The 19516-nt window shown below is 37.3% G+C and overlaps 1 protein-coding gene across 4 annotated transcripts in view; it reads right to left on the bottom strand.

The window, feature by feature from the left end:
• The window catches only part of LOC113220388, a 44980-nt gene that overhangs the window by 7043 nt on the left and 18421 nt on the right, over positions 1-19516 (bottom strand). For all 4 annotated transcript variants that reach the window (XR_004229223.1, XR_004229225.1, XR_004229224.1 and 1 more), the window contains exons 2-3: positions 2703-2810; positions 1542-1672 (exon numbers count right to left, since the gene is read on the bottom strand). The gene's annotated coding sequence lies outside the window, so the exon portion shown is untranslated. The remainder of the gene's footprint in view (positions 1-1541; positions 1673-2702; positions 2811-19516) is intronic.

The raw sequence follows: 19516 nt of genomic DNA, 5'->3' as shown, positions 1-19516 counted from the left end.
CTGCACAGAAAAATGGGGCGTAGACAGAGATAGAGAGAGAAGAACAGGATAGAGATGCAGAGGGAAACAGAATTGCTGTAAGAAAGAAGGAACAAACATGGAAGTTTTAAGAGAAATAGGAAAGAGAAGTTGATTCCCGAAATCACAACATTTATAACAGAGAAAAGAATGGGATCCAGGGTTAAGCAGAGGGAGTGATTTTTGATAAAAGGAGGTTTTTGCAATAAGATGGAAGAAGGAGATGGTGCACAAATGCAGTTATGTTTGCAAAGTTAGCGGGTGAAAAATGAGTTTCTATCTGGTAGTTTCTATTTTCTCTATACATTGTGAAGTGAGGTCATCGGTACAGAACGAATGATCTGGGGGAGACTGCAGGAGTAGTAAGGAGAGAGGGGAGTTATAAAACAGTTATGTGAGGAAGTAGGAACAAAAGCAAATCTGGTAGAAAAATATCTTGGCATCCTGGACAGTGATAAGTACTACCTGACAGGCAAAAGATTTAATCAGCTAAAGAAGCAGAGACATAGAATTGCCTGTATATGACAAAATCGGAGTATTTCTTCCTTTGACTTGTAGTAAGTTTATTCTTTTGGGGTGACTATCATTGTAGACCAGGAAGAAAAATAGTGTTTTGTTGTTAATCAAGTGGTATTGCCAAAATATCTACATTTCCCCATGGTAACCAGCTTCCAAAACCCATACATCCCTTATGCCATTCAGAAATATTAGTTATCTCTGGACATCCAGCCCCATATTATCTACTCAATAGTCACTCCTTTTCTATAACATGTGTAAGTCAGTTTGTTGGATCTGGATGATAGAAGTACAAATTTATTGAACTGAGGCATCATTTAATCTGCCCCTTCGACGATATGTCCACTACAGAAACACTCTGGGACATTGGTCCACCCAAACCTTTAGAGTCACTAGAGAATATGTTATGATGTTATCATTCTCAAATCTCTATATAAACATTCAATGATATAAAAATAAATTAAAGACTGGGTGCAGTGGCTTACACCTGTAATTCCAACACTGTTGGAGGTTGAGGTGGGAAGATCACTTGAGCCCAGGATTTCAAGACCAGCCTGGGCAACATAGTATGGCCGCAGCTCTACAAAAAATAAAAAAATTAGTTGGGTGTGGTGGTGCACACCTATAGTCTCAACTAACCAGGAAGCTGGAGTGGGAGGATTGCTTAAGCTCAAGAGGTTAAGGCTACAGTGAGCTAAGATCATGTCACCACACTCCAGCCTGGGTGACACAGCGAGACTCCCATCTCAAAAAAAGAAATAAGAATTAAGCCAACATTTTTAACAATGGATAACTGTAGAGGTATTTTGATTAGAGAAAACTGGTTTTTTGAATGTTAAAGAGAATCTTAGTATTATAAACATCTTTATCCTTTATTTGGGCAGATCATGGTCACTTGTAAAATTAGAAATCAGAAGATTTTCATTTTCCTTTTAAAAGTTAGAATAGTAGGTATTCATTATATATATATATCTGAAAAGTCTTCTTTTTATAATACATATTCTCACCTGAATCATATGAATAAAGTCCCACTTTTGAACCTCTTTTTTCTCCAACATTCTTCTTTGATATTCAGATGATGTCTCATTATGCCAAGCAAACTGTACATTCTCAAGGTTTGATGTCTTGGCTACAAGCTCTAAAATACAGAAAAGAGGTGACACACCATCAATTTTAATTGCAAATGTGGAACCCATTTCCATTTAGAATTTTAATGCAATCAATGTTATATACAAACAGATAGAAAGAACATTTTTCTTTCTTATGTCTGGGAGACCAGAGAGTTCATACTGCTTTTTGTCTAGTATTTAATGAAATTAGAGGTGAAAGAAAGAGTCAGTAAGAAATAATTACAAGAACCCTGGGCAGACATAGGTTATATTGTCTTAGTATTAATGAAGAATCAACTGGTGAATTTTATCAATGGAAAGTGAATTGGAAACAGATGATATGTTTGTATAATTCAGGAGTAGACAAACCACTGTCCAGGGACTATATCTAGCCTGCTACTTATTTTTGTATGACCTGTAAGCTAAAAACTTACATTGTTCTACTTCCTGACTTTGTGTCACTGCCATTCATGTTTCATGTCATTATATTTTTGAATGATTTAAAAAAACAAAAGAAGGATGCTATTTCATATGTGAAAATGATATGAAATTCAAATTTTAGTGTTTACAAATAAAGTTTTATTCAAACACAGCCATGCTCGTTAGTTTACCTTTTTTTGGCTGCTTTTGTGGCACATGGCAGGTTGATTAGTTGTGACAGAGACTGGACTGACCTTCTGAGTCTAAAATATTTACTATTTGGTCTTTGCCAGGAAAAGTTTGTGAACTTTTACTGTAACCCACTAAAAATAAGCTCTTTAAGGTTGGTTTAAATAATTCTGGATCAATGAATGAATCTCTATCTAAGCATAAACATCAAAAGGTAATCATTGATGACAACTGGGGAATGGATTAAGTGTCAATAGAAAAGGGAGTTTATTATTCACTGTTCACATTTTGAGATGTTTCATCATGCCTGCCAAGAACTAATTCAGTTCTTCTCCCACTAAGCTTGTGAAAAGTATATCACAGTAACTATATTATTAATCTTTCAAGGGAACAATTTGAGTTAAGTCTTTTGGGATAGGATCTGGGTAGAGGACCAGGAGTTACAGGTACCTTTGTATTTGGCAATTTGTTTAGCACTTGGCTCAACAACTTCATTGTTGATACAAACTCCTGGGTATTGAGCCTGAACTTTGGAGACAATTTGAAGATCAATTTCACCTGGAAGATAAACATATGGGACAGGTCACATCATTCCCGCAAGAAATGATTAAAAACAATTTTAGTTGATTTATTATTTGTCCTACCTTTACTAGGAAAGCCTAGCATTAATAAATAATAATGTTCGACTGCTGCCCTGCCATGAGGCCTGTGATGCTGAACAGCTAGGTTCTAAGTAGGCATAGTAATGTGACTCAAGGAGGGCTGTGAGTGCCATTCATTCGTTCATATGATCTCTAACATCTATCACTATATTTCATCAAATCAAAGATGCTGTTGATTGTAGAAGGAAATTAACCCTTATTTTTGTTTCACCAAGTTAGAAGAAAAGCCACTGTCAATTATAATTTTAAGATTTTATCAACTGGACAGCATAACAATATCAGAGGTATTAAAATATGAAAAAAATGCACCTCAGAATTGGTAGAGTAGGCTAGGCCAGAAGAGTACAAGAAAAAAAAGTCAGATTAAAGAAGGGTACAAATAAGTCAGGTAAAATAAAGAAGAAAAACATGTCAGATATCTGCCCTCATAAACACTATTATCTGTGACACAGACACAGAAATAGCCCTGGCTCATTTGAATCAAGGTAGGAAAGGGGAAGAGAACATGTGGGGAGAAGACGAGAGATGAGGCCAGGGTGATGGTGCTTCATGGGGGAAGATCACTCGTGAACTCTGTCACTCTCAGGGTAAATGGGAGTTAGCCCAGAAACTGTGGGGAAGTGAGGGATTGCAGATACAGGGGACAAGATGACAGACACACACACAGAAAATAAAAGAGTGTATTTGGAACTACTAGCAGTCTGGATTTCTTAGAATATGGAGAAAGGCAGGGCCTCCAAGCAAGAGGTGATTCCAGAAAGGTATGGTGAGGTGACCGTGACCAAGGCAGATATTTATTCATACTTATATTATTAATATTATTATATGAATATAATATAATAATTATATTATTCATATATATTATTCATATTATACCATGTTTCAGGCACTGCACTAAGCTCTACAGAATGATTATAAGAAGGGTCAGTAGATACCTGCCCTGGTGAAAATTCAGCCTGTGAGGGACAGTGTAAGAGAGATGACAATAATCAGATGGACTTGAGTTTTAAACTTGTCTTCTTCACTTACTCAGTGTATACGACTTTGGGCAATTTGCTTTACCTCTCCAAGCTTCATTTTTTTAATTAGAAAAATAAAAATAATAATAGTACCTAATTTATTAGTTGTGAGGGTTAAATGAAGTAGTGCATATAATGCACAGTGCAAAATAAAGTTGGCACTGAATAAGTGTTAGCTGTTCATTATTTTTATTGATATCTTGAGTCCATCTCTTGAAAATATCTCTTCTCTCCCTATTGCTGATACCTCCAACTTATGTTTTGCACTTTAATTCAATTAGGTTATGATGTTGACCTTCATTAAAATGGAAATACCTCCTGGCAAGATTAGCATAGGAAAATGATGTTAGTTTTTAACATTTGGCGTAAATGACATTAACAGAACCTTTCCAAGGTTGCACATGGCAGGAAGCAAAAGCAGAGGTCATAAGACTGGGAGGTCTGGAAGGAAAGAGATGAGGAAGATAAACCAGGAACAGAAGATGCTAGACTAGGAAAAGACAGTGGTCTAGGAGCATATGAGAGTCCCAAGTACTGGCAATAGGAGATGGCATACATGGTGTGTGTGGAGGGAAGGAGGGAGAGTGGGAAGGAAGCTGAAATAGAGTATGAAGTCACTTATGTGACCATTTTCTTCACAGCCAGCCCACCTACTTAAAATCGTGTATTTCTTCATTGATAACTATAGCTGTCATTTATTATTGGCCACCTACTAATTGCCAAACACTGTGCTAGGCTCTTTACCTGGAACATCTCATTAATCCTGACAGCAAGTTCCATGATATTATTAATACTCCCAACTGGATTAGGTGATTTGAGTATGTTGACATTCAAGGGATATTGATATACCTGAAGTTTAAGTCACATTTGTCTAAATCTACAATGTTTGTTCTTCTAACTACTTCATATAAGAAGTAGAAAGATAATAAATACTAAAAAGACATGAAAAGCCTTTTATTCTTCTGTTCAGCAACCATTTTGAAGGGAAAAAAAGATAACTAAGACAAAAGCCTGATAAGAATCGCTGTGGGCTAATGGGAAATAGATTCTAGCTTGCCCCCAAAAGACTAGAGACCAAAATTTTCTGTTCTTGCCTCATATTAACCTAGCCACACATTTTAAATGAAAAATTTGAGGATCTCAAATTTGACATTTTGAAAAAGATAACTGAAATGCAATTATATTCCCTTAGGGCTTGATGAGCTCTCCTCCAAAGATGGACCTAGACATTTCAGGTTGGCCTGGTTGGCAAAATATATCTAGCACAGTCTGGGACATGTTCACAGCCAGGCAGTCCCCCTTCCTGGGGCACTGATAGAGGACACAATGCTAGAATCACAATTGACATACGGAAACCACTGGTTTGCATAACAGCCTCTAGAGTGTAAGCCCATGTGTGCTGGATTCCTAGCAAAAATAAATTAAGTTTAAGAAGAGGTGATAATGCAACTATTTCCTTAAGAGTCAATTAGAACATAAAATCTATTTCTGACCTCATAAGTATCTGACCATACTTGTTTGTCAGGGACATTTCCATTTTATACCTGTTGTTTTAGTATTCATCTGCTTTTGTTTTTTGGTCCTAACTTGTTCATATGTTTGTTGGCTACATAAATGTCTTCTTTTGAGAAGTGTCTGTTTATATCCTTTGCCCCCTTTTTGATGGGGTGGTTTGTTTTTTTCTTATAAATTCATTTAAGTTCCTTGTTAATTCTGGATATTAGACCTTCGTCAGACGGGTAGAGTGCAGAAATTTTATCCCATTCTGTAGGTTGCCTGTTCACTCTGATGATAGTTTCTTTTGCTGTGCAGAAGCTTTTTAGTTTAATTATATCGCATTTGTAAATTTGGGCTTTTGTTGCAATTGCTTTTGGCATTTTTGTCATGAAGTCTTTGTCCATGCCTATGTCCTGAATGGTATTGCCTAGGTTTTCTTCTAGGTTTTTATGGTTTGGGGTTTTACATTTAAGTCTTTAATCCATCTTGAGTTAGTTTTTGTGTAAGGTGTAAGGAAGGGGTCCAGTTTCAGTTTTCTGCATATGGCTAGCCAGTTTTCCCAGCAGCATTTACTGGATGGGAGATTCTTTCCCTGTTGCTTGTTTTTGTCAGGTTTGTTGAAGATCAGATGGTTGTAGATGTGTGGTGTTATTTCTGAGGTCTCTGTTCTGTTTCATCGGTCTCTATGTCTGTGTTGGTACGAGTACCATGCTGTTTTGGTTACTGTAGACTTGTAGTATAGTTTGAAGTCAGGTAGCATCATGCCTCCAGCTTTGTTCCTTTTGCTTAGGATTGTCCTGGCTATATGTGATCTTCTTTGATTAGATATGAAACTTAAAATAGCTTTTTCTAATTCTGTGAAGAATGTCAATGGTATTTTGATGGGAATAGCATTGAATTTATAAATCAATTTGGGCAGTATGGCCATTTTCATAAAATTGATTCTTCTTATCCAGGAGGATAGAATGTTTTTCCATTCGATTGTATCCTCTCTTACATCCTTGAACAATGCTTTGTAGTTCTCCTTGAAGAGGTTCTTCACATCACTTTTAGCTGTATTCCTAGGTATTTTATTCTCTTTGTAGCAATTGTGATTGGGAGTTTATTCATGATTTGGCCCTGTGTTTGTCTATTGTTGGCGTAAAGGAATGCTTGTGATTCTTGCACATTGATTTTGTATCCTGAGACTTTGCTGAAGCTGCTTATCAGTTTCAGAAGTTTTTAGGCCGATGATGGGGTTTTATAAGTATACAATCATGTTGTCTGCAAACAGAGACAATTTGACTTCCTTTCTTCCTATTTGAATACCTTTTATTTCTTTCTATTGCCTGATTGCCCTGGCAACAACTTCCAATACTATGTTAAATAGGAGTGGTGAGAGAGGACATCCTTGTCTTGTACTAGTTTTCAACAGGAATGCTTCCAGCTTTTGCCCAATCAATATAATATTGGTTGGGTAAGTTTGTCATAAATAGTTTTTATTATTTTGAGATATGTTCCATTAATACCTAGTTTATTGAGAGTTTTTAACAAGAAAAGAGGTTTAATTTTATCAAAGGCCTTTTCTGCATCTATTGAGATAATCATGTGGTTTTTGTCTTTCATTCTGCTTATTTGATAGATTATGTTTTTTGATTTGTGTATGTTGAACCAGCCTTGCATCCCAGGGATGAAGCTGACTTGATCCTGGTGGATAAGTTTTTTGATGTGCTGCTGAATTCGGTTTGCCAGTATTTTATTGAGGATTTTCCCATCGATAACCATCAGAGATACTGACCAAGTGTCCTTTTCTTGTTGTGTCTCTTCCTGATTTTGTTACAGGATGATGCTGGCTTCATAAAATGAGTTAGGGAGGCATCCCTCCTTTTCAATCGCTTGTAATAGTATCTGAAGAACTGGTACCAGCTCCTCTTTGTATTTCTGGTAGGACTCAGCTGTGAATCCATCTGGTCCTGGGCTTTCTTTGGTTGGTAGGCTATTAATTACTGCCTCAATTTCAGAACTTGTTATTGGTCTATTCAGGGATTCCATTTCTTCTTGGTCTAGTCTTAATGTGGGGGGTGGGGAAGTGCCCAGGAATTTAACCATTTATTCTAGAGTTTCTAGTTTATTATGTAGAGGTGTTTATAGCATTCTCTGATGGTAGTTTGTAATTCTGTGGGGTCAGTAGGGATGTCCCCTTTATCATTTTTTATTGTGTCTGTTTGATTCTTCTCTCTTTTCTTCTTTATTAGTCTAGCTAGCAGTCTATTTTGCTAATTTTTTCAAAAAACAGCTCCTGAACTCATTGATTTTTTTTTTTTTTGAGGTTTTTTTGGGTCTGTATCTCCTTTAATTCTTCTCTGATCTTAGTTATTTCTAGTCTTCTGACAGCTTTTGGATTAGTTAGTTCTTGCCTCTGTAACTCTTTTAATTGTGATGTTAGGGTGTCAAGTTGAGATCTTCAAGCTTTCTCATAGGGCCATTTAGTGCTATAAATTTCCCTCTTAACACTGCTTTAGTTGTATCCCAGAGATTCTGGTACGTTGTCTCTTTGTTCTTGTTGGTTTCAAAGAACTTCTTGATTTCTGCTTTAATTTCATTATTTACCCAGGAGTTATTCAGGAGCAGGTTGTTTAATTTCCATGTAATTGTGTGGTTTTGAGTGAGTTTCTTAATCCTGAGTTTTAATTTGATTGCACTGTGGCCTGAGAGGCTGTTATGATTCCAGTTATTTTGCATTTGCTAAGGAGTGTTTTATTTCCAATTCTGTGGTCGATTTTAGAATAAGTGCCAAGTGGCATTGCAAAGAATGTATATTCTGTTGATTTTGCAGATGTCTACTAGGTCCACTTGATCCAGAGCTGAGTTCAGGTCCTGAATATATCCTTATTAATTTTCTGTCTCATTGATCTACTGATAACACCCACTGACAGTGGGGTGTTAAAGTCTTCCACTATTATTGTCTGGGAGTATAGCTCTCTTTGTAGGTCTCTAAAAACTTGTTTAATGAATCTGGGTGCTCTTGTATTGGGTGCATATATATTTAGAATAGTTAGCTCTTCTTGTTGAATTGTTCCCTTTGCCATTATGTAATGCCCTTGTCTTTTTTGATCTTTGTTGGTTTAAAGTCTGTTTTGTCAGAGACTAGGATTGCAACCCCTGCTTATTTTTTGCTTTCCATTTTATTGGTAAATTTTCCTCCATCCCTTTATTTTGAGCCTACGTGTGTCTTTGCACATGAGATGGGTCTCCTGAATACAGCACACTGATGGGTCTTGACTCTTTATCCAATTTGCCAGTCTGTGTCTTTTAATTGGGACATTTAGCTCATTTACATTTAAGGTTAGTATCATAATGTGTGAATTTGACCCTATCAACATGCTGCTGTTTGGTTATTTTGTACACTAGTTGTTGCAGTTTCTTCACAGTGTCATTGGTCTTTATATTTTGATGTGTTTTTGCAGTGGGTGCTACTGGCTTTTTCTTTCCATGTTTAGTGCTTCCTTTAGGAGCTCTTGCAGGGCAGGCCTGGTGACAATGAAATTCCTCAACATTTGCTTGTCTGGAAAGGATTTTATTTCTCCTTCACTTATGAAGTGAGTTTGGCTGGATATGAAATTCTAGGTTGAATTTTTTTTTTCTTTAAGAATGTTGAATATTGGTCCCCAATCTTTTCTGACATGTAGAGTTTCTGCTGAGAGGTCTGCTGTTAGTCTGATGGGTTTCCCTTTGTAGGTGACCTGGCCTTTCTCTCTGGCTGCCCTTAACAATTTTCCTTCATTTTAATCTTCAATCTGATGATTATGTGTCTTGGGGAGTATCTTATTATGATTTTCTTGTGGAGTATCTTAATGATGTTGCCTGCATTTCCTGAATTTGCATGTTGGCAGTCTTGCTAGGTTGAGGAAATTCTCCTGGATAATATCCTGAAGTGTGTTTTCCAGGTTGTTTCCATTCTCTCCATCTGCTTCTTGTACTCCAATCAATGGTAGGTTTGGTCTTCTTATGAAGTCCCATATTTCTTGGAAGCTTTGTTCATTCCTTTTCATTCTTTTTTCTCTAATCTTATCTCCATGCCTTATTCCAGGAAGGTGGTCTTCAGACTCTGACATCCTTTCTTCCACTTGGTTGCTTCAGGATTGATACATGTGTACGCTTCAGGAAGTTCTTGGGCTGTGTTTTTCAGCTCCCTCACATTGTTTATGCTCCTCTCTAAACTGGTTATTCTAGTTAGCAATTCCTCTAACATTTTATCAAGGTTCTTAGCTTCTTTGCATTGGGTTAGAACATGCTCCTTTAGAACTGTATAGTTTTTTATCACCCATCTTTTGAAACCTACTTCTGACAATTTGTCCATCTGATCCTCCCTCCAGTTCTGTGACCTTGATGGAGAAACATTGAAATCATTTGGAGGAGTAAATACAGTCTGACCTTTTGGGTTTTTAGCATTGTTTCATTGATATTTTCTCAACTTCTTGAGTTTGTCTAGTTTTGGTCTTTGAGGCTGCTAAACCTTGGACGGGGTTTTTGTAGAGACTTGTTGTTGTTGTTGATGCTGTTGTTGTTGCTTTCTGCTTGTTTGTTTTTCTTTCAATGTTTAGGTCCCTCTTCTGTAGGGCTGCTGCCATTTGCTGGGGGTTCACTTCAGGACCTATTTATCTGATTCGCTCTTGTGCCTGGAGATGTTACTCAAAGAGGCTGGAAAACAGCAAAGTTGAGTGCCTGCTTCTTCTTCTGGGACTTCTGACCTTGAGGGGCACCAGCCTGATGCCAGTAGGAACACTCCTGTATAGGGTGTCTGACAACCTCTATTGAAGAGTCTCACCCAGTTGGGTGGCATGGGGAACAGGACCTGTTGAACACAGTGCCTCACTTGGGGGAAACCCACTTGTCTGGGCTGCCTGGATTCCTCAGAACTACCAAGAGGAAAGGCTAAGTCTGCTGGTCCACAGAGACTGCAGCCATCCCTCCCCATAGGGACTCAGGCCCCGGGAGATCCGGGTTCTGTCCCTGAGCCTCTGGCTGGCGTTACTGGAGTTCAGGTGGGGAAGACTCACCCAGTGAGGAAAGATGGGTCAGGGTCAGGCCTGAAGAGGCACTCTGGCTACAGATTGCCACAGTCAGTGTGTTGGACTGGGAGGGTCAAGTCTTGGGACCAAGCTGTCCAGCCTCCCTTTCTCCAGCAGGGGAAAAGCACAGCCTGGGGCTATAGAGATGGATGCCGCCCTTCCCCTGCCCAGGGAGCTTTGTGTTAGGCAGATGCGAATCCCAGTGCTGTCTGCTGCTCCTCCCCCAGGGAGCTCAAATAGCTTTGACAGCAGGCAGCCACAGCTAGTGCTGGTCACCCCTCCCCCAAGGAGTTCGGTAGGCTTAAGCAGATTCCTTCCAACTGAGAGACTAAGAGTCTGTGCATTCTTGGGTTGGGACGCTAGTCCCTGGTGGTGTGGGTTCACGAGTGGGATCTTTCAATCTGTGGGTTGCGCAGTTCTGTGGAAAAAGCACGCTCACCCATTGCCTCTCTTGGCTGGTGGGAGGGGACTCCCCCATCCCATGGGGCTCTGCTGTGGGCCGCCACACCACACTGTTCTTCTTTCTCTTCGTGGTTCACGCCAGCCTCCTAGTCCGTTCTGATGAGAGAATCTGGATGCCTCGGTTGCTGGTGAAGTATTCACAAGCTTATTATGGTTTTTTTCGATGGGAGCCTCCAAACACTGCTGTTTCTAGTTGGCCATCTTGGCCCCGCCCAATGTTATTTTTATAATAGGTATTAGTATTTCTTACTGTGATATATATGTAAGAAATAATACAATCATCTATATCTATAGCTAGCTATATAAATATCTACTTCTATCTATTTACATACATATATGTGTCTTTATAGAAATGCATGTATATGCATATATCTATATATATATTAGTTTTTATCTATGGTTCCTGGCTGATGATTCCCATAGCCCTTACTAATAGTCTTTTATTATAATGTTATGGTGCTTTTGGCATCAGGAGCAGACCTCAGAAAACCTTTCACCTACACAAGACAGGACTAAAACATTTTTCCACCTTTCTGATTGGGGGTCATAAGACCTCATTTCAGAGGAGGTCCTGTCCCATATTCTAGAGGAATTAATGCTGCACGGAGAGGTCAAGAAGAATCTGAACAGATAGGCCTCACTGGATTTCCCCACTCAGTCTATCAGCATTAGATTACAACCTTTTTTTCCAATCACATTACTACATGGATGTCCATGCTTCAGTCATGCCTATCCAATGACATTTTCATAAAAGGCCCAAGAGAACAGGATTTGAAGAGCTTCCAGATAATGAACATGTGTAGGCTCCTGAAGGGTGGCATATCCAGGCAGAGCATGAAAGCTCTGTGTACCTTCTCTCATACCTTACCCTATGCATCTCTTCATCTGTAGCCTTTGTAACATCGTATATAATAAACTAGCAAATGTAAGCCAGTTTCCCTGAGTTCTGTGAGCCACTTTAGTAAACTAATCAAACCCAAAGAGGAGTTGTGGAAACCTCAACTCGAAGCTGGCTGCTAGGAGTTCTGGAGGCCCAAACTTGCAACTGGTGTCTGAAAAGGGGACAGTCTTTGTGGAACTGGGCCCTCAACCTGTGGGATCTGACATTATTTTCAGGAAGACAGCATTAGAATTGAATTGAATTGGAAGACACCTAATAGTATCTGCTGCTTGGTGTTGGGAGAAAAAAAAACTCATGCATTTGGTCACAGAAGTCTTCAGTGTTGATTGTTGTGGTGAGAGAGCAGAGGAAGAAGTTTGAGTTTTTCCTTCAGAATATATACATATAAATATATGTGTGTATATATACATATCCATGAGATATAGAATCACAAAATAAAATATTCCTTGACATTGTATTCTATATGATTTGCTTTTCACTATCCCTCAGAAATAGGAGATATGTATTTTTAAAAACTAATTTATACCCATAATCTTCAACATAATATTGAAAGAGAAGAACAAAGTTGGAGATCTGACACTACCTGACTTCAAGACTTACTATAAAGCCATATTAATCAAAAAAGCCTGGTATTGGCAAAAGAATAGACAAATAGATCAGTGGAACAGAATAGAGGGACCAGAAATAGACCCACATAAATATAGTCAACTGATCTTTGACAAAGGAGCAAAGGCAATACAATGGAGCAAAGATAGTCTTTTCAACAAATGGTGCTGCAACAACTGGATACCCACCTGCAAAAAAATGAATCTAGAAACCGACCTTACATCCTTCACAAAAATTAACTCAAAATGAATCATAGAACTATGTGTAAAACATAAAACTGTAAAATTCCTAAAATAGAACATGGAGGAAAACCTAGATGACCTTGGGTATGGTGATGACTTTTTAGATAGAAACCAACGGCATCATCTATGAAATAAGTAATTAATAAGCTGAACTTTATTAAAATTAAAAGCTTCTGCTCTACAAAAGAAAATGTCAAGAGAATGAGATGACAAGCATGAAAGAAAATAATTGAAAAGAGCACATCTGAAAAAGTACTATTATCCAAAGTGTACAAAGAACTCTTAAATCTCAACAATAAGAGAACAACCAGCACAATTAACAATTGGGTCAAAGACCTAAACACCTGACCAAAGAAGATTTATCGATGGCAAATAAATATATAAAAAGATATTTTGTATCATATGCCATCAATGAAATACAAATTAAAACATTAATGAAATACCATTACACACCTGGAAGAGCCAAAATCCAGAGCACTAATGACAACAAATGCTGGGGAAGATGTGGAGCAACAGGAACTCTCATTCGCTGCTGGTGGGAAAGGTAAATCTGGGGCCACTTTGGAATACAATTTGGCAGTTTCTTAAAAAACTAGGCATAATCTTACCATAGGATTCAGTAATCAAGCTCCTTGGTTTCTACCCAAAGGAGTTGAAAACTTATAGTCACACAAAAATCTGCACATAGATGTTTATTAGCTGTATTCATAATTGCCAAAGCTTGGAAATAACCAAGATGTGTCATTCAGCATATAAACTGATAAGTAAAAGAAAAAACAAACAAACAAAAAATCTGTGGTACATGCAGAAAATAGAATATCATTCAGCGCAAGAAAGAAATGAGTTACTAAGTCATGAAAATACATGGAAGAAACTTAAATGCATATTATTAACTGGAGGGAGCCAATCTGAGAAGCTTACATGCTATATGATTTCAACTAGATGACATTGTGGAAAAGGCAACATTATGGAAACAGTGAAAAGATCAGTGGTTGCCAGGGGCTGAGGGGTGGAGGTGAAGGGATGGAGCATAGATGATTTTGGGGGCAATAAAATTACTCTGTATAATACTATAATGGTGGATATATGTCATTACACATTTGTTTAAACCCATGGAATACAACACCAAAAGTAAACCCCAAAGTAAATTATGAGCTTCTAGTAATTATGTGTCAATGAATGTTTATCAATTGTAGCAGACTATAATTCTGGGAGGGAATATATATATATATATAATGGGGAGACTATCTATGCTTGAGAGCAGGGGTTGTATGGGAAATCTTTGTACCTTGCTGTCAATTTATCTGCAAACCCTAAACTTCTCTTTAAAAAACCTTTCTTTAAAATAAAACAACAAGGACAAAAATATTTATCTTTATTTTTTTGAGACAGCCTTGCCCTGTTGCCCAGGCTGGAGTGCAGTGGTGCAATCTCGTCTCACTACAACCTCTGCCTCCCAGGTTCAAGTGATTCTCCTGCCTCAGCCTCCCAAGTAGCTGGGATTACAGACACATACTACCATGCCAGGCTAATTTTCATGTTTTTAGTAGAGATAGGGTTTCACCATAATGGCCAGGCTGGTCTCGAACTCTTGACCTCCGGTGATCTGCCTACATTGGCCTCCCAAAGTGCTGGGATTACAGGCATGAGTAATCATGCCTTGCCAACCAAAAGATTTATATAATCCTCTTGTCTATAAAAAGGAAAGGAGGGGGGGTCAATAGTTCAGATCTGTCATATTATAGTCTTGTTTAACCATTTAACATTTAAAGTATTATCTTTTCTTGAAACATTCACCCATGCTGTTTGCTATCCATCATCACTCAAAGTTTGTTCATCCTTTATCTTCCTTTCCTGGCCATCAAGAAGTTTACTTTGTCTCTTCTGTCCCTACTGGCAATGCCCTTATGCAGGCCAAGATTATTCGTCTTTGGAATACTGCAATAATATTCTAAAAGGTCAGCCTACCTCTGGCCTTGTATTCCTCAAAGCCCTTACCATGACAACCATTTTAAACACTGCTAAGCAAACCCATCACTTCCCTGCTTAAAATCTTCTAGTGACTATAAAATGCATGAAGGTCAAGCTGCTCCACTAAACATAGACTATCTGCCTGGCCCTTATTCTCATCTTTCACAGTTTTATATTCTGAAATTTGTGGCTCCAGAGCCCTGAATTGCTTGCATTCTACCCTCTTTCCTTTATGTACCATCCTCTCCCATGCTTTCTCCTCTGCCTAAAAAGCTCTCTAACTCCTACACATGTAAAACTCTACCACTCATAGCTGATAATCTTAGTGGTCTTTCCCACAGAGCCCAGAAGCAGCATGAGAATCCTCCAGACACTACCCATCAATTGGCTGGAGCTGGCAACACAGATAAAACACACTTGTCTTTACTGATCTAAATTACTGCTTTTCTTCATTTATATAATATATTAACAAAGGCTTGGTTCCAATAAGTTTGTTAAAAATAACTAAGGATACTTAAATGCTGGATTGAATAACTGAGCTGGTTTGATCATTAATCATTGCAAGCATATGAGAAGTTATTATACCCTATAGAATCATAAGCCATCAGAATAAGAGATTCAAAGTAAAAAAACAAAAAACAAAAAACAAACAAAAAAAAAAAAAACAGTGGCCATTTGTCCTTTCCAATTGAATCCTTCAGAGCAGGACCCACAATGTTATGAATATGTTCCAGTATCAGGTATGAAGTGCTCTACAAATGCTCTCAGAGAGAACACAAGTCAAACTAATATTTCAAAATAATAGCAGAAAGTAAACTAGACTTGAGTCAAATAATTCAGAAATTCTCAACAAATTCAGGGGTAAGTGAAAAAAATGTGGAAGGCAACAATCTACTTTTATTGTACATTGCAAAACTTTCTAGGAATCTTAAACTTGAGATCCAGAAAATGGCATTTAAGAAGAGTAGGGCAATACATGCTCAGTTTATAGTCAGTCTCTTCCGACATGTGACCTCTCATGGTCATTCCTTGGTCATAGCTCTAATGATTGAGGACTACTTAGTTTTGACCTCCTAAGGCCTTTAGGTACAAACACACCAACAGCTGTTCAGGTTAACAAAAGCCCTATTAAGAAATGACTTTAAATGTTTCCCCCTAAAGAAACAAAGTCTACAGCATTTTCTGTGACAAATAGAGAAATAATTTTGATGATTAAACAAACTCTATTCAAACATATCATAGTATTTTCTTTCTTTTTTTCTTTTCTCCCCTTTTGTGAATAGCAAGGCAAATTAATGATTTTTCAGTCTGTGCTTGTGATGATGATGTAACTGATTTTCTCAGTTGATCCCATGTGTGTAATTTTAGCAAAGTTGGGCAAATCCAAATATGTATCAGCATAAATCAATGGGATACAGAGCACTTCATTTCAATACGCAATGTTTAGAAAGATATGTACCAAATTAAAATCAAGAGTTATCTAATGGTGACAGAATTATAGGTTATTTTTAATTCTTTTTTGTTTATAATTTGAAATGTTTCTATAAAAATTTATTCAAATTAATTATTCTTGAAGTGTTCCTCTCCCAGTTAGAAAACCTTTCTGTGATGCTTACTTTTATGTGTCATCTCTGCTGGGCCATGGGGTGCTCAGATATTTGGTTAAACATGATTCTGGATGTGTCCGTGAGGGTGTTTTTGGATGAGATTAATGTTTGAATTGGTAGACTGAGTAAAGCAGACTGCCTTTCCTCATGCAATCAATCCAAGACCAGAAGAGAACAGCTTGAGCTGGAACTGGTCATTTCTGGCCTTCAAACTCAGACTGAAATATCAGCCCTTGTTGAGTCTCAAGCCTTCAGGCCTGCTGGCTTTGAGACTAGAACTTACACCATGGGCTCTCCTGGGTCTCCAGCCTACCAACTGCAGATCTTGGGACTTGTCAGCCTTCATCATCACATGAGCTAATTCCTTATTTTACATATTAAGGTGTGTGTGTGTGTATGTGTGTGTGTGTATATATGTGTATATATATGTATATATATTATATATAGTATATATTATAAATATATACTATATATAGGATATATAGATATAATCTTGTTGGTTCTGTTTCTCCAGAGAACCCTGACTAATTACTATAGGTCTAAATTTATTCTGTTGTTATTTTATATGCAAATGACTATCCCAAGGCATTTATCAACATATATGAAACAACTCACATTAGCAACAATTTGGCCTTTAGCTTACTGTAATCATTTAACCTCTTTACGCTAATTATCATATTTACCACTAACACTAGTACCACATTTACCACTAAGTATCTAATTAAACACCTTTATTTTATTTTAATTAATTTTTTTTTTTTTTTTTTTTTTTTTTTTTTTTTTTTTTTTTTTTTTTTGAGATGGAGTCTAGCTCTGTCACCCAGGCTGGAGTGCAGTGGCATGATCTTGGCTCACTGCAAGCTCCACCTCCTGGGTTCAAGGATACTTTGCAATGCGAGTTGTTCTCTCACATCCTGGAGGCTTACATTTGGTTTTATAAAATCACATGTATTTGATTTTAAAAGGCATGGCTGTATTAAAGTAAATGTTTGTATACTGAAGATATGACTATACCTTATATCATATATGAACTTTATCTGGTGACTCCAAGAACTGGTCTTCTGAGTGGAAGACTTTCTGTTCTGGGTAAGTGCACTAATAAAAGAGGCTACAAAATGAAATTTTTATTGCTTAAAATATATGGATAAGTAGGTAGACAGCTGATTAGATGGATGAATGAATGCACAGACAGACTCACAGACTGCTACTAGTAAGATAGTTATTTGGATGACTAGAAGAATAAAACTATGTAGGAAAGAGAGAAGTCACAACTTGGAAAAATAGGTTTTCTAGGTGCTCTGCTGTGACATTTAAAAAAGCATGTTTAAAGGGTAGGATGTAAAGATAGGCTGGAAGGAAATCCCTAACAAAAACTCTACAAATCCTCTACTCTTTAGCTAGCACATATGTGAAATCCTATTCTTAGGACACAGCTTTAAATTGAACATACACTTCCACTTGCATTGTTGATGGACATACATTTCTGCTATTTGAGATCCCAAGGCAGTCAAGGGATAGAATTAGAGCGGTTTTATACATTCTTAATTCTTTTTTATTCTTTTGGTTTTGGTTCCTGTGGCACTGCCTTTAGCACACACCAATTTTGTCCATGCACATTTTAGGCAGATAGTGAGAAGGTGAGAGTCTTATGTGTCATGTCTCTTCTGTCTTAAACTGGTCTATCATTATAAAATTATAATCCTAGTTTACTACTATTCAAAGGCAGAGAATAGAACTTCATGACATGATTGGTGTTATATCAAATGTTTTATTAATCACATAATGATTATAATTAACTCATGCCAGCCCTAGCTAAATGGCCCAATCTTTTTTCTTTATCCTTATAGTGCTATCAGAATTCTGCATGCTTTTCATAGGGTATTTAAATCTCTCCTGAACTCATTTGCTCATCTACAAAATGGGAAAATATAACTCATAGTCACTCTTTACATCATATGGTAACTTTTAAAAAATGCTATTTTTATAAATTTTTTTAAGTTTAATTTCTCTATGCCAAACTTATTGACAGTCTTCTACTGTAAAATCAGGACAACTGATTAATATAGTTAATTACCTCAAAAATTTAATTCCAATATTTACTTATTGTTCAGATTTTGAGATAACCAACAAGAACCAAAAATCAAAGCCTGAGACTAATTTGGGAATTTTGTGTGCTATACTGTCTTTCTTTCAATCATACACTAAGGATCCATTATATGCCAGGAAATGCCCACTGTTGGGCTTACAGAGATAATTTCTTAAAAAGTTAATAGGCGCATTGACATTGCTCAAACTCACTAATAATCAGAGGTGAAAATTAAAATGGCAATACAATATCATCTAATGCTTGTTGGACTGGTGAAACATCAGAAAGCTAAAGAATGCTAAGTAATTAAAGGGATATTCAGATAGAGAAATTTCATCCAGGCCACTGAGAATATAGACTGAAGCAGCCACGATGGGGACTAATTTGATAATACTTACTCAAATTAAATATATGCATAACCTATGACCCAGGAGTTCTGAATTGAGCATGTAATAAAAATGCATAAGCCAAAGAAATTCTCACATAGGTGGATAAGGAGATATTGAACCACATTTACTGTAGCATTGCTTGGGATAGAAGGGGGTTAGATGGAAAGTTATAAGGCAGAAAATTGTGGTGGATGCACAACATTCAATACTCTGTAACAGTCAGAATGCATAGATCAGATCAATACTTAGCAATACAGGTAATCTTCAGGGTATAGTACTCAGTGACAATGCAAGAAAGAGTAATCTAATGAGGGAAACCAGAATAGGTGACCTCAACATCTGCCTCTTTGACAAGAAAATTATTTTTCAGCTAAAGGCAATTAAGAAGCAGCAAATGGAGGGAACATTTTACCTATCCTCCTGCTTTTCTGCCTAAGGGCAGGATATAAATTCTCCTTTGCTGGAGACAACTCTAAACTCTTAGCGGCCCAGAGATAGCACCAGAGGAATCTGCAAACAAACTTACTCATATTTTCCATCCATATATTTACCTTCCCACAGTTTCCCAGCTTTGGAAGCCTAAAAAAATTTTCATTTGTGCTGTCATCTCCCCACAAATTTATTTTTTCTTGAAGGTGCTCTACAAGCCAGAGTTCCAAACCACCACTTCGAGTTACTTTTCCATGGGGTTTATCCCACATGATGAGCACTGCACATTAATAAACGTGTTTGTTTCGTCTTATTAATCTATCTTTTGTTATAGGGATCCAT

Source organism: Piliocolobus tephrosceles, chromosome 11, assembly GCF_002776525.5.
Source record: "Piliocolobus tephrosceles isolate RC106 chromosome 11, ASM277652v3, whole genome shotgun sequence".
Classification (NCBI taxonomy): Eukaryota; Metazoa; Chordata; class Mammalia; order Primates; family Cercopithecidae; genus Piliocolobus; species Piliocolobus tephrosceles.
This window is presented reverse-complemented; position numbering and strand designations above follow the sequence as displayed.